Consider the following 16,450-nt stretch of genomic DNA (forward strand, 5'->3'; position numbering starts at 1 on the left):
CACGAGGGTAGCCTTGATAAGCTGAATCGGAACCCATCTCATATTTTTGCAAGGCTCACTGACACCTTAAATGGAGAAGAGGGCACATAAAATGACAATCTTCATACGTACTGATCGTGGATGTTGCTGTCTCTGTCCCCTCCCTCATCCCTCAGCACTGCTTTTACATGTGGGAACTAAAACTCTGGAGATGAACTGGGCCACTTCCGTGTTTCCCTCCTTTTTCTTCTCCTGCCATTGCCCAAGTCCCAATTCTTGCTGGTCAATTTTATGAACTGTACAGTTGCTGGAGGTAAGAGAAAAGATACTGACAGCTGAGGGGGGAAGGATTCCTGGCTTGATGGTCACACTAGTTTCCCCATCACCCATCCCAGGACCCTCGGGAGCACTCAGGTGGGGCAGATGAAGGAGAGGAGTAAGTCCACCTCATTGCCGACGATGAGTGGCCCCGGGTGGATATTGTCTGGCGGGGCCAGGCTGGAGGTCATTTCCCAGGCATCCACAAGGGCCACACGGAGGTCAGCGAAGGCAGTTCGCAGGAGCCAATTCAACTGGAGGGTGAACCCGTCACTCCCATACACAGACTTGTAGCCGGTGTAGGCCAGTTTGATGACCACAAGAGTGCTGGGTTCCCGGGCCAGCAGGGCGGCCACGGCCACCCAGATCCCTGTCAATCGTCACACGAAAATGGATGGAGGGAAGGTGGTGAAGTGAGCTCCCAGGCCCAGCACCACCATGGTGTGGGGGCCCCCGGCCAGGCCCCCCAGCTGCCAGGCCACAGAGTGCAGGGAGGCCACTGGTGTGTGGAGCGAGCGCAGGGGCCAGCCGTGGGCTCGCCAGTGCAGCACTATGCCCCGAGAGGTCTCCACCGCCATCAGGGGCCCCGTCTGGTATGTGACATGTAGATCCACTGGCTTCAGGGCTGTGTGGAGTGTGAGGGTGGTCAGGGGTTAGCATAGGGCTGTACTTTTCATTTAAAACTACAAAGGATCTAGGTTCTCTTTTCTCTTAGCACATAGGTATCCTACGACCACCTGGTTTTGCTCTTCCTAATGTGTGATATTACCAGTCACCTCTTAGTTCCCAAATGTGAAGGCTTACTCTCAGTCCCCAGACACTTGAGCAGGAGGGTAGACAACATCACACAGGCCTCCAGGTCTCCAGGTGGGGCAGCTGGTGTTTTCAGATAGCTCGTGTAAACAAACAGCAGCCCACTTCCAGACTATTTCATGCCAAGAGGCCTGATAAGGCAACTTTCATGCTTGTGAGTAAGAAGGTAGAGCAATGGGGGTTCAGGGGGGTTCCCTTCATGAGAACACAGACCCGTGTGGACGCTACACACCTCTCTGTGGGGTGATGGAAGACAGGTGGTGGAGGGGGTGGGTGCTCATGTTCTCTTTTCTTGCTCATCCTTGGCTCTCATGTTACCCTTTTTCCGCAGTAAGGCATATTCCTTCATTCACGTTATGTTACATTGTGGAATTTGTCCCAAACCCTAGTGAAAGGTGAAGACTCAGATAAGACTCAGCTTGCATAACAGTCTGACCTCTTTTAACTTTTATCCCCAAAGAAGTAAATACCAAAACTCTGTCTGAAGCACTGACATCTCACTTCAACTCCTATCTTGTGTCTTCAAATGCCTCATCCACTCGTTTCCCTAGAGGTCCCCTCCCACCTCTTTAACCCAGTGTGAAGGGCTATGAAATAAATACACCATCTCCTCCTACTCCTGCCCCCTGGCTGCCAATCCAGGCACCCCAGTGACCTCCATTTCCAGTTCGTTTTGTGTTTATCTAGAGTTATTCGGTCATTTCCATTCATTCTAGAACCAATCACTCAGCAAGTACTGTCAAGCCCTCCAGCATCCTTCCTTTACTGCTGACACTATACTTCTTTACCAGTTCAGCCTCTCCCTGCCTCACATGTGGACTGTACAGCTGTGTTATGACTGGGCTTTGCCCTCTCTTTTTTCAGTCCCATCAGTCTAACGAACTGAAAACTCTGCTTAAAAACATCCAGTGTATGGCTGGCCCGTGGCTCAGTTGGGAGAGTGTGGTGCTGATAACACCAAGTCAAGGGTTAAGATCCTCTTACCAGTCATCTTTTAAAAACAAACAAACAAACAAACAAAGAAAAACATCCAGTGTCTCCCAATTGTCACAACACAAACCCCTAAATCCTGGTTTCTCGGCAATTCTCTTCTTAAATTCCAACTCTGTTCCTCCAGTACCCCTCAGCAAGTCCTCAGCTCCAGACAAGCTTGTGCATATACCTGCTCTCCTGTAATGTGGAGATTACGCATAATCAAGTCACCTGTTTCTCAGCCCTTCCCCTGCCCCAAAGCAGGCGTCCTGTCCTTTCACATCACTCTACTGAAACCCAGGCATTTTGCACCATTGACATGATGTTTCCTGCCTTCTCACAGCCCTCTTTCTCCTCTTGTTCTTTTCAGTGTCCTACTCCCTCCCCCATGGCTACTCACAGGGCACGGTGTCACACAGATATTCCCAGCACTGCCGGAATGTGGAGCCCCCCCATCATGTGGACGATGTGGCCATCCAGAATGCTGTCAGCAGTGGGAAGGAGTGGCAGGCGCAGGCCAGCGGAAGCCAGAGGGCTTTGGGGCTGGGATCCCAGGGTAGCCTGGCTGTTCAGGGGACAGAACTGTAAGCAAAACGATGAGCAGGTACAGAAGAGGCTAAAGCTGTGAGCGTGAAGTAAGTGCTGCCCTTTCTGCAAGCCCCGGTGCCACTGGCCCAGACTCTCTCTCCTCTCCCTGGCCATGACGATTGGAGAAATACACCGAGGGAGGACGTTGCCTGTCACATTCCTAAAGAAAAACCAACTGGCAGGAAGGGGAGCCCTTAATGGAAGTGTGTGAGGGGAGGAATCCTGAGCTAAGGCAAAGGCGGGAGTGGGGTGGGGGGTGGGGGGGTTCTTGGAGGAGAGAGGTTCTCAGAGTCAAGGGCTTTTGTGCCAGCGTCAGGCTCCTGGGAGGTAGTGAGGGCTTAGAAGGAGGAGACAGGTTGGAAACAAGTTCAGAGATCCAGGTTCTTTGAATTTCCTTGTCGCAGGGATTTCATCTGTGTAGAAAGCAGATTTGTTTTAAAATGTACCCAGGATTTGGTTTTATTTAGGTGTGGTGAGGCCAACATATCAGGAGATAATTCCCATTGAAGAAATAGTTTGTTACTTGAGTTCCCAAGGTGAAGGGGCACAGCATGTCACGCAGGCCACACAGGAAAGCATGGGGGTCAGTCAGCAGGTGGACGGAGTGAGGGAAAAGGATGGGCTGAAGGCTCCATTGCAGTTTTCACGGGAAGGAATGGGCAAGGCGGGTACGTCACTGAGCAGGTTTATGATGGGCTAATTTGAATAATTTGGGTGGGCTCTGGGCTATAGAGATGGTCTTCAGTTGTCTGGCATCTGGCCATGGGGTGATTTAGGGCTGGGAATGGTATACGGGGCTGCAGGAACCTGACAAAAGGAGGCGGTATGGTCTCAGGATTGAGTGGTTTGCATGTCAAAGGCATCCTCACAGGCACGCTGTTTGCTATCTCTAGTGGTTAGCTGACCCTGACAGGGGCAGTCCCTCCCTGGATCCACAAGGCTCTAGGATAATAAAGCATCATAAAATTCAGAAAACAGGCTGGCCAAAGGCTTCGGTGCCCTGCCTGGGGGCCCGGGGCATGGAGCTGGAGACCAGACCACCCCTACAACCAGGCAAACCGCCAGTGCCAAGGAGCATACCAGAAACATCACCTCCGTGTGGATCGCCCACCACAGCCACCACAGTAACCACGGCTGCCACGTAAGTGGCTGGATGACACAACCACCACACAGATGGTCCACCAGCCACTGGAGTGCCCTGACACAAGGAGAGTCACCAGCAGAGACCAAAGAAAAGAAGAGGATGTCTCTCTCCACAAAGCCCATTCCAGAGTGACAGCAGAAGCATCTGCTCTATGATAATATTGGGGGACATGAACGCACCTCTCAGCATTGGACAGATCACCTAGGCAGCAAATCAACAGAGTAACCATTACTCTTTCAGAGGGAGAGAAGAAATCTAGGGTTATCAGTGGGGGGGGGGATGGGGAGAGATTGGACAAGGGGCATAGAGAATAAGTACAACTTGTAACAAAATACATACTAGTAATATTGATTTGATCAATGTATGTCAATTGAATCCCCAGAATATGTATAATCAATTATGATTCAATAAAAACAAAGAAAGAAAACAGGCTGGCCGGTTAGAATACAGTGCTGATAACACCAAGTCAAGAGTTCGGATTCCCGTACTGGCCAGCCGCCAAATAAAATAAAACACAGAAAATACAAAACACAATTAGTGCACGAAGATGTTTGGAGCCTTTTATAAGAAGAATTAACTCTCCTCCTGGTCTCACAAGCCCCACCTGGCAGATCCCGGCTTCCATTCTCCCCGAAATGGCGGAATCTGACGTCAGTTCTCTGCCCCAAGCGTCAGCCTTCGGCCCAGCTGGACGCTCCGCCCTCCCTGAGACTCGCGCTTCCCCTGGCTTCCGGGACGCCTCAGTGTCCTGGTGGCTCCTTTCCTGACTCCTCCCCTTCTCCTCAGCCTCTCTCGGTTGGAGTGTGCGCTTCAGTCCTTGCTCCTCTTTTCTAATTACGCTCTCAGCCTCCTGATTTAGTCTCAGCCTAGACTTCTCAGCCCAGCTCCAGGTTTGTGGACCTAACTGTGCACTCAGCACCTCTGCTCCGTGTCTCATGCACACGAGCGGACCTGGACTCCCAGTCTCCACCCTCGCCTGCCTCACACGTGGCTTTCACCATTTCAGCTGATGGCACCAACTCCTTCCAACGTCCTTCCAGGGGAGCAGGCTCTAACCCATGTGATTTTCTTTTTTTTTTTTTTTTCCAGCACATTCCACATTCTCTATCTGAGGAAATCCTCTGGGCGCTGCCTTCAGAATATGTCCAGAAATGAATCCCTTTACTGCGACCTTTACTACTATAACCTAAGTCCAGGGCCTGATCACCAAGAGCCTCCTACCTTTCAGTCTCCCTGTTCCTCCCTTAGCCTTCTGCAGTCCATCCTCATTTTTTCCCCATTTTAAAAATTGTGGTAAAATACCCATACATAAAATGTATCATCTTAACCGTTTTTAAGGGTACAGTTCCTGGTATTGAGCACATTCGCAGTGCTCAGCAACCATCACCACCACCTGTCTCCAGAATTCTCCTCATCTTGCAAAACTGAAACTGTGCCCATTAAACACTAAATCTTCATCCCTCCCTCGCCCCAGCTCCTGGCAACCACCACTCTACTTTCCGTCTTTGTGATTTTGACTACTCCAGATACCTCATATAAGTACAACCATACAGGACAGTCGAATCTAACTACAGAAGTCTGAGAGGTCCTTTTGAAATGTAACTATGGCTCTCTTCTGCTCAAAACCTGCAATGACTCCCCTGTCACTTAGAGCAAAAACCGACATACAGAGCGCTTGCTGGTCACGCTGTGCCCTCCTCTTAACCTTCCTGGTCTTTTCATCTACGGTTTTCATCTACCATTTGGCTTCCCTGCTGCTCCTCAGATGCACCAGGCCTGCTCCTGCATCCTCTCCACCCGGAATGCTCTTCCCCCAAGTATCTCCTTGGCCAACTCTCTCACCTCCTTGCTCTCATCTCATTCCTCAAATGTTGTCTTCTTAATAATACCTACCCCGATTCCCTATTGAACATTGCAACTTGCCCCCCACCACACTCACTCCTAATCTTCCCTCCTCTATATTTTAAAATTTCCCATGTCACATATTTCCCTCTAACATCCTTCATAATTTACTTATTGTTATGTGCATTGTTTACTGTCCCTTCCTCCTGTCACATGTAACTGAACAAGAGCAGGTTTTTCATCTGTTTGTTCAATGCTCTATAGAGCAGGGACACACAGCAGGTGTTCACTATGCATTTGCTGAATGTCAGAAGGGACTAATTGAAGAGGTTGTGTCTTAGGAGGAGTGGGGAATTTGCTTTCTGGCTGGGAGCAATGTGGGTGGGGTGGGAGTTAGAGAAGATTCTTGAAATTTGGAGAGATCCAAAAGTGTGGTGTGCTCTGAGAGTATCAAGTCACCAGTGCCCCATAGAGGTGACAGAATTCAGGGGGCAGGTGCAGGACGATCCCAGGGACCCTGGACCCAGGTGGAGGCATCTGTCCAGCCAGCAGGGCCCAAGATCACACAGGTTTGAACAATGAGCACTTTGGGGAGACCATTGTGGACAGAGGACTAAGGAAGGATTCCTGATGGTCAAGGTGGGCTCCTTTGCAGGAGCCTAGGTGAGGGGAACCCTCCTTACCTGTCCAGCTTCAGAGGTCCTGGGAATTGGATTAAAGTTGATGTAAAGAAAACACCTGACCTTGGGATCTCAAATCCTGTCCACTACACGTTCACCACACATGCGATTATCTTTAACATCCGTCGCCTATCAGCAGAATGTTACAGCATCTGGCACAGCGTAGGGAGGGGCTCGACAGCAACAGATGCCCGAGGCAGGATCATAAAAGCTAACAGACCCTCTTTCCTGTTCTAAGCCCTTCACAAACATTAACTTAATTGTCCTCACCACAGCACTATGAGGTAGATACTATTATTATCCCCTTTTACAAATGAGAAAACTGAGGTGCAGAGAGGTTAAGTAACTTAAGTAATCAGAGATGACATTAATCGTAATTGGCAAATAGTAACTGGTGGAGCAGGGATTCTAACCCAGGCACTTTCACTCCAGAGACGCTGGCCTTTACTTCCACGTGACATCCCGAGGCGACTCCTGCTTCCAGTCATAGGTTTATTTCCAATTGACTAATGCAAAAGTGACACGTGATTCTTCCTTTCTGACCAAAAAGAGCAATACAAATTGGTCTGGAAAGACCGGGGTTTGCTAGTGTTAAATTCTCTGGCTGGAGAGTGAATGCTACCGGGAATTCCCCAGACACGGAAAAGCTCCAGAGGTGGGCGTCTGGTGCGAGAAGGCACCACGGGCATCTCCAGCTCAGCTCACTTCTGCGCTTCTGAGCTCACCCGGTCACAGCGGCCGCTGCTAACTTTTACGCTCATTAGAGCTCCCCTCTGCGGGGCCTCGGAGCAGCAGCACCTCAATGGCCAAACTCGCACCTGAGCTTCCAGGCTGTAGTGTTCCCTTCTCCCTCCGTGGGGTCACATCCAATTCTCTTCTCCCTGCTGTTGTTTTCTAAATCTACATCCCTCCTTGCAGCGGCCGTCAGAAGGGTGGAGAGGACTGGGACTCTTCCCTTTTTCCATAGGTCTGTGGTTCTCTTTCTAGCATCAGCTAAATTGTCACGTGTCCTGACCATCATAGGCCAGGTTGGGTGCCCTTTCTCTGTGTCCTCAAACCACTCAGGACATACTATGCTTAAGCTCTCATCACACTACATATTTTAAAGTCATGTGCCTCTTCACTGACAACTTGTAGAGAGCAGGGGTGCCAACTGTTTTCCATCAGTAGTCAGTTAGCACTTGGTGTGAGAGCTGGCATATAGTAGGTGCTCAGCAAACGTGTTTAATAGAAGTGAGATGAATGACAAGGGAAGCAGTTTAGGCAGAATAATAACAGTGACCAGGATTCAGGCACCCCAGATGAGGCTGGGTTTCTTACCACGCCATCAGGGCCTCTTTATGGGGTGTAGTCACATGCCAGTAATGTCCAGCTGAATGTCCTAGCAGTGAGTCACAGGGCAAGGTAGAGGGCCGAGCACAGAACCAGAGCTCACCCGAATCTTCCTCCTTGTAGTGACAGGTGAATTCTTCCCCCCCTGTCAACAGGGGGTTCACATGGCAAGTCACATTTTCTTCATATCCTGTGGGTCCCCGGAAATAACCTATGAAATCCACTGTGGCCCAACAGTCTCTCCAGATTTTCTGCAGAACCCCCACTGCCTAGCTGGAGTGGATCAGCCTCACTTGCACCTGGGCCTTGCTCCCCAGCCCAGAGCAGGGGGAAGGACAACAGGTATGTGCCATTCTCCAGATCCTGCACATCCCTAGGGACCACTGCCTTTAAGTCTGGACCCAAGAGCTGTGCCCAAAACAGATCCCCACCATGGGTCTTGTGCCTGCCTCGGTGGGCCCTGGCCACAAGGACAGCCTCCAGGTAGCCTCCCAAGGTATAGCTGCCCTGGGCAGGATCCCCCAGGTGGCAGGTATATTAGGCCTCACGGCTAGTTTAACATCAGCACATGCAGGTTAAGCAACTTTCCCCCTTCTCCCCCTCCCGTTTCTGTTTTCTGCTCTGGGAACTGAGATCCCTCTCCTCAGAAGGGGTAATATCCCTCTCCTGGGAAGGGGTAAACATTACTGTTATCATCCAAGGAATGTCTTGTGGTCTGTGTTTAGCAGGCTTCAGGCTGGAATGCTTCGTACCGAGATAGTGGCTAATCAAGAGACTATGCCTTAAGCAACCAGATGTTATCAGACCACAAGGGCTGTGTCACCTTGCACACCACTGATTTCAAAATTCCCCACTACTCTGTCAGAACCCTCCCTAAGAGTCTTATAAACCTCCTGCTTTCCTTGGTTTGGGAGAACTGATCTGGTTCAGTTTCCCCTCCACGTTAGTGGAATAAACCTTTTGGCTAAAATGGCTCCTGGACTGGGTGTCTCTCTTTTCTCTGTGTCGCCGAACCTCACAATGTGGAAGTCTGGGGACTGGTGGAGGCAAGAACGTTCCCCTCATTTCCCGGGGCTAGAGCCAGTAGAGAAGATGGGTCAGGTTGGGAAGCTCCTGGGGAGGTGAGCCAGAGGACTTGTGTGCAGGGCTGGGCCCTGGAGGCTGAGGGATGGGATTGTCAGGCCAGGAAACCCTGAAGTACCCGACCTTTCGGTAGAGAAAGAGCAACCTGTCAGTGGTTTGTGTTTCTTCATCTTCCAAGAAGGAGATTTGAATTTGTCAAACTGAATCCTCCTGTGCGTGGTGAGTCTCAAGCAGGTGTCCTGCCTGCCACATGCCCCCTCTGACCAAAGCCTGATGCCTGAGCCACCAGCCCGCACATCTGCACATATCATAGCATATTTAAAGCCATATGTCTGTGGGTTTTGCTAAATCCCACAGAGAATAAAGAGCGTCTCTGTCTCCTGGTCCTCATTGGCTTTTACCCTATGACCTGCACACACTCCTACTGCCACCAGAGGGGAGTCTAGGCTCAGCTCAACCCCCGAGTCCCTGGCTGTCCCCACTCCTGATAAGTCCTTCTCCCTCAAGACTCCAACACCTGGAGTAAATCCCCCTTCCTCTCCTATTTCCTCTTTCCCCACCCCTGTCTCCACCATCTCCACCCTAGACTTAAAACAAGGATTTTCTTTACATATAGAAGAAGGAGCCCTTCCTCAGGGAGCAGACAACAAAATTGGACACACGGTGATCCCAGGGATTTGCACAATAGCGGAAAGGAGAGAGATGCAAGAGAAGACGGACAAGCCCTGAAGGGAAAAGCCGCATAAATGCACAGGTAAAAGGGAAAGGTGGGAAACGAGTGAGCGAGCCCCCAACCAAAATCCAAGTCTCAGGAAAGCACAAGCCAAAGTTGGCTTGCCGCATGAGAAACATATCCATATGGTTATGGGTACATCAGCCCATCAGGGTCTCCCTGTATGGGACTTTCTCTGACTGCACCTTAATGTCAAGGATCTTGACCCCCTGTTCGACCTTTCCTCATAGCACAGACATCAGGTAACATGTATGCAGTCCTGGCCATCTGATACTCCCACCAGGGCCAGGGCAAAGAGAGTGCCCAGGTGGCTCTCTCTATATGTATCTCCTGGATGAAATCAACATAAGCAGGAAGAAAGACTTGGTCGGCACAGCAGGAAGGGCGACCTTCACCCTGGCCGCTTGACCTGTCCCAGAGGCACTAAATTAAGTTCTTGGAGGTCTTAATTATCTTCTGTGTTTCATCTCCTATGAGTTGTTGGCATAGTTTGTGAGCAAGATATTTTAGGGATGTGTAAATTTCCCTCTACTTTGAAATCAATAAAAAATGCATCCATTCAATCTCTCCCTCAATAAAGAATGAGCACTTTATTATAGGTGCTGGTGTTAAAATGATAAAGGACAGCCCCTGCACCTTAGTTAGTCCAAGTCACCGAGAACTGTAATAAGTGCTGGGGTACGTAAGGGGCCCCTGCCCATACTGGGACGGGGGAGCCGGCAGCAGGGGAAAAGATATGAGATGCTTGAGCTGAGTCGTGAAGGAAAAGTGCAGGTGAGAAAGGCGGAGCAATTATGAAAGAGAGAGCAGAATGTACGAAGATGGAAAGGAGAGGGGGCATGTCATTCATTCCAATACAACTCTTAGGAGAAAATAAGGCAAACTCTTCACAACCTTGGATTTGGCACTGACTTCTTGGATATGACACCAAAGGCACAGGAAACAAAATAAAAAATAGACAAATTGAACTTCATGAAAAATTTTAAAGTTTGGGTATCAAGAGAGGCTATTAACAGAGTAAAAAGGCAACCCATAGAATGGGAGATAGTGTTTGTAAATAATTTCTCTGATAAGGGATTGAGATCCAGAATATATAGAGAACTCCTGAAACTCAACAAGAAAAAAATGAACAACTGGATTCAAAAATAGGCAAAGGACTTGAATACACTTCAAGGAAGATACAGAACTGGCCAGTAAGCATACAAAAAGATACTAAACATCACTAACCATTAGAGAAACACAAATCAAAATTGCAAGAAATACCACATCACCATCAGAAAATAGCAAGTGTTGCTGAGGATGTGAAGAAATTGGAACACATGTGCACTGTTGGTGAGAATGTAGAATGGCACAGCAGCTGTGAAAAACTAGGGTGGTTCCTCAAAATATTAAAAGTAGAACTACTATATGATAGAGTAATTCTATTTCTGGGTATATACCCCTCAAAATTGAAAACAGCATCTCAACGAGATATTTACACACCTGTGTTCATAGCAGCATTAGTCACAATAGCTAAAACATGGAAGCAACCCAAGTGGCCATTGATGGATGAATGGACAACCAAAATGTGGTACATACATATGATAGAATATTATTTAGCCTTAAAAAGGAAGGCAGTTCTGGCACATTCTACAACATGGACGAACCTTGACGACACTATGCTAAGTGAAATAAACCAGACACAAAAGGACAAATATTGTATGATTCCACTTACAGAGGCAGTTATAGTAGTCAAAATCATAAGAGACAGAAAGAAGAAAGGTGGTTGCCAGAGGCTGAGCGGTGAAGGGAATGAAGAGTTACTTAGCAACTAAAGAGTCTCAGTTGTACACGATGAAAAGAGCTATGGGGGTGGATGGGGGTGATGGCTGCACATTATGGATGTACTTAATGTCACTGAGCTGTGCACTTAAAAATGGTTAAGATGGCAAATTTTATGTTATATGTATTTTATCACAATTAAAAAATATATTTAAAAAAATAAGAAATAAAGAAATAAAAGATTCTCATTTACACCAGAACTAGTCACAGGAACCATAACTCATCCCAGGTTAGACACTGAAACTTTTGACTTAACATCCAAATAAGATGCTGTGGAGGCAACTCAATTTGAAGCCCATTGTTATCTGGTTTAGCACAAGTGATTTGTCCTTTGTAAATACACAGGTTTATGTCTCTGAGTTATCTTTTGCTTTGTTTCCTTATTCATTCCTGGTAAAACTCCTTTTTGAAGTACTACAACTTTTTTTCTCAGCAGAACCAAGGGGAAAAGGAAACGTCTACATGTGCAGCAAGGTAGAGAGGAGGAAAGGGGTGTCCCTGGAGACAAAGTATGGAGGTTACAGTGCCTCTCTCAGTTATGAGAAGTGGAAAGGAGCCAGCTGAGCTGAAGCAGAAATATAACAACTTGGAGGAAGAGAAGGCTTGGAAAGCGTAGATTTCTATCTTCTCCTCAAACTGTTTTGGACACCCTTAAAGCCACCCCTACTTGTTACAATTTGCTCGCTCTCTTTCTATGAACTTGTCCCACCACGACACTTCTGCTCCTGGATTAGAAGCTGGAAAATAGAGTGAGGAAATGGAGGTTTTTTCTTAGCCTCCTTTTCCCAGACGCAGGTAACTGGTTCGAGCTCCATGGGAGGATCGAGATGAGTGGAAAGAGGAATACTCACCCAAACTGCAATGACCGACCCTACAACCACAATCTTGTGCCACGTGAACGGGGTGATGAAGAGTTTTGTGGACGCCTGGGCTTCTGCGTTAGACATCTGGCACGTGACTGAGATCCTAGGCAGAGAGTTTCAAAAATCCAAGAATTAATAAGGAACTATCAACATAAAATTTGTATATTGATAATGACAGTCTCTGAAATTTCCAGATGCATGATTAAATAATTAAAAGCTATACTCAGCAACGTGACCCATGCTCTTACCAAAGAACATCCAGCTCGTGACCCAACCACTCAGAGGCTCTGATGATTGATCCTGCAGATTTCTAAGCCCCTAAAGACTTCTGTCTTGACGTCTAGTCTTTGACATCATCAGCCTTTCCAAAAGAGGTAGGTTCCCTTTCAACAGGACGTGGAGTTTGGCCAAAGACATTAGTTGCTGGGCATTTTTGTCTTCCACCCAACTCCAAAGAGCAAGAGCTTTAACAAGTGAAGAGAAAGGAAGAAAAACCACCAAGTCCTCCAGAGTACTAGGTTCTACTCCCAGATCTATTCCCAAGGACTTTGAGTCTCAGGAAAAACCACTTGCAACAACTCCATGCAACAGCTTGCTTCAGCTTCGACATCTCTCCCTTTACAAGCTCTTCCATGCTCTCTTCTTCTGCCCTTCTAGGTTCTCTTCTTCTCTTCCAACCCCTCCACATTTGTGTGAGCCATCATATCATTTTCCCCAAGACCAGCAATGGGACCATACCTTCTAACTTGTTGCTTCTTTGTGAGTTAATATTCATTGAACATGCTTTGTTGTTGTTGTTGTTCTTATTGCTGTTGTGTTGCTGGCTGGTTCAGGGACCAAACCCCAGACATGTTTCCTATTTATGGTTCAATGTGAATATGCAAGGGGAGTGTTAGAAAGGTAACAATCTAGTGGAGTGGAGTTAGATTACTCCCTCACCTGTGGATGCCACCGCAGAATGTCCTACGGGTGGATGGACACCTAGGCCTCAAAGGACTCCATCAGTCTATTGGAAGCCAAAGGTGTGTCAATTGTCTCTGATTTGAAAATCAATTATGAAGGAGGTGTTCCCAGAAGAAAAACTCAAAATAAATGGAGGAAAAGGTCTCTCGAAAGTTTGGACTAGAAAAACACTTTTTTACAGGGAGAGGGTAAACCAGCACCCAGGTGCCAAAGAAATAAAACCATGACCATCGTAAAGATTCTAGAAGCAGAATGTGACTGTTGATCAGAGGATGGGATGTAGTTATCTTGGAAGGCAGATCTGGGCTCAGAGAAGCTCTTCACTGCCTTTACCAGAATTCTGGTATCAAAGAGCTTAATCTTTAGGAGCCTTTGTGTTTGATCTAGTTCTGGAATCTGTTTATTTTTTTCCGCAATAAGCAATTTCCAACACTGGGATCAGAACTACCAGGATCAAACTACATTTAGAATAAAAAGGAAATGAAGGCAAAAAAAGGAGAAGGAACAAAATAATATAGATAAGAGCAAAAATAATGGAATAGAAAACAAACACACAATAGAGAGAAATGAGTAGGATAAATTTGGTGTTTTGCAAAGACTAATAAAACTATAAACATCAGGTGAGATTAATGAAGGATAACCAATGGCAAGTATGAAAAAGGGTACATGTGACATATCTTACAGATACTAAGACATAGTAAGAGAATGTTATAAATAACTTTATGCCAATTAATTTGAAAATTTAGATAAAATGGACAAATTTCTGGAAGAAGCCTTACCAAAATGAACACAAGGAGAAAGAAAAAAATCTAATAGTTCTGGATCTATTAAATAAATTGAATCTGTAATTAAAAAATTTCTACCAATGAAAACACTAGACACAGATTGCTTACTGTGCAAATATTCCAAACATTTTATGAAAACTTTACACAGAGTACTAAAATCCTGCCACAGAATAGAAAAGAAAGAACTATTCCCAATTGATTTGAAATCTTCATGACCTTCATTCCAAAACCTAAGGAGGACATCACAAGAAAGGAAAATTATAGGTCAACTTCTCTCATACACACTTGCAAACTTACTAAACAAATGAGTGACTAATTTTGAGTGAAAGAAACCAGATATTTAAAAAGTACCTGGTCTAAAGTATTAAAAGTCCAGGACAGGAGACTTACAGTGCTGGGAAGTTGTCACTCTCATCCTCACAACAAGAAAAAAGCTGGACAGACTGAAAATCCACAATTTTCATAGATCCATTAAATAATTGAATTTTAGAGTTATCAGATAAGGAATTTAAAATAATGGTAATTAATATGCTAAGGGCAACAATGGAAAAAAGGGGACAACATGTAAGAACAGATGGGTGATCTAAATATAGAGATGGAAACTCTAAGAAAGAGTCAAAAGGAAGTGTTAGATGTCAAAAACACTGTAATGGAAATGAAGGCTGCATCTGATGGATTCATGATTAGACTGGACACTGCTGAGGAAACAATCCATGAGTTTGAAGAAATGTTAATGGAAACTCCCCAGATGAAAATGCAAAGAGAAAAAATGGTAAATAAAAAATGGAACAGAAAATCTAAGAACTGTATGACAGTTATAAAAGATATAACATACATGTAATTATAATACCAGAAAGAGAAGAACAAGAGAAAGGAGAGGAAATATTTGATGTAATAATGGCTGAGCATTCCCAAAACTAATGACACGCATCAAACAACAGATCCAGAAAGCTCAGAGAACATTAAACCAGATGAATGCCAAAAAATCAGTCTACAACTAGGTATAGTATATCCAAAGTTCAAAAAATCAAAGACAAATAGAAAAATCTTTAAAAAAGCCAGAGAAAGAAAACACTATAGAGGAACAAGAGTCAAGATTACACTATCTTCTCCTCAGAAACCATTGCAAGTAAGAAGAGAGTGCAATGAGATATTTGAAGTATTAAAATAAAATCTCACCCACCCAGAATTTTATATTCAGCAAAATTACCCTTCAAAAGTGAATGAGAAATAGACTTTCTCAGGAAAAAAAAAAATTCAGGCAATTTGGGGCCAGAAAACCTGTGTTGCTGGGAATATTGAAAGAACTTCTTCAGAGAAAAGGAAAATGACACTGATTAGAAACTCTAAGATCTATATAAAGAAATGAACAGCATTAGAGAAGAAATAAATGAAAGTAAAATCAAAGCTTTTATTTTCTGACTTCTAATTGATATAATTGGTAACTGCTCAAAATAATAACAGCATAATTGTATTGGGTAATTATAGCTTGTGGATAAGTAAAATGAATGACAGCAATGTGATAAGGGATGAGAGGGAGGAATTGGGTATACTCTGCTATAAGCTAACTGCACTACCCCAGAAAGTGGAATTAGATTAGTTGTAAATGTATATTGCAAAGTCCAGGGCAACTGCTAAAATTTTTTAAAGAAGCATAAATAATAAGACAGAGATAGGAGAAAATGGAAATATATAAAATATTCAATTAGAACAAGAAGGCAGAAAATGGGGAAGATAAAGAAAAGAACAAAAGAACAAATGCAATGAATAGAAAACAGTTACAAACATAGCAGATGTTAATAACTCTATCAATAATCACTTTAAATGTGAATGGTCTAAATACATCAATTAAAAGACAGAGATTGACCTATGTAATTTCTACAAGAAATTCATGTTAAATATATAGACACAGATAGATTAAAAGTACAGAATGAAGTAAGATATACCATGTGAAATTAACATCCGTCCTTCTTGAACAATTCCAAAAAAGAGAAGGGAGCACTTCTTAATTCATTCTATGAGGTCAGCATTACCCCAATACTGAAACTAGATAATGACATCACACAAAAAAAGAAATTTACAGACCAATATTTCTTATGAATATTGATGCAAAAATCCTCAATGACATACTAGCACACCAAATCCAACAGCATATGAGTAGGATTATGTACCACAACCGAGAGAGATTTATCCCAAGAATGCAAGGGTGATTTAACAAGAATATCAATCAATATAACACACTACATTAATAGAACAGAGGAAGAAAACCATATAATCAACTCAATTGATACAGAAAAAGCATCTGACAAAATCCAACACCCTTTCATGATAAAAAAATAAAACACACACACACATTCAACTTGATAAGGAACATCTATAAGATACCTATAGTTGACATCACACTTAACCATGAATATCAAGATTCTTCCCCCTAAGACCAAGAATAAGGCAAGATGTCCTCTCTCACCTCTCCTACTCAGTCTTCAACTGAATGTCCTAGCCAAGGCAAGAAGATAAGAAAAGGAAATTAAAGA

At 45.1% G+C, this 16,450-nt stretch overlaps 1 pseudogene; it reads right to left on the reverse strand.

Moving 5' to 3' along the window:
• Positions 1-389: 389 nt before the first annotated feature.
• On the reverse strand, positions 390-12,252 carry LOC134372486 (NXPE family member 3-like; annotated as a pseudogene).
• Between the last annotated feature and the right edge of the window lie 4,198 nt (positions 12,253-16,450).

Source organism: Cynocephalus volans, chromosome 3 (assembly GCF_027409185.1).
Source record: "Cynocephalus volans isolate mCynVol1 chromosome 3, mCynVol1.pri, whole genome shotgun sequence".
Taxonomy (NCBI): domain Eukaryota; kingdom Metazoa; phylum Chordata; class Mammalia; order Dermoptera; family Cynocephalidae; genus Cynocephalus; species Cynocephalus volans.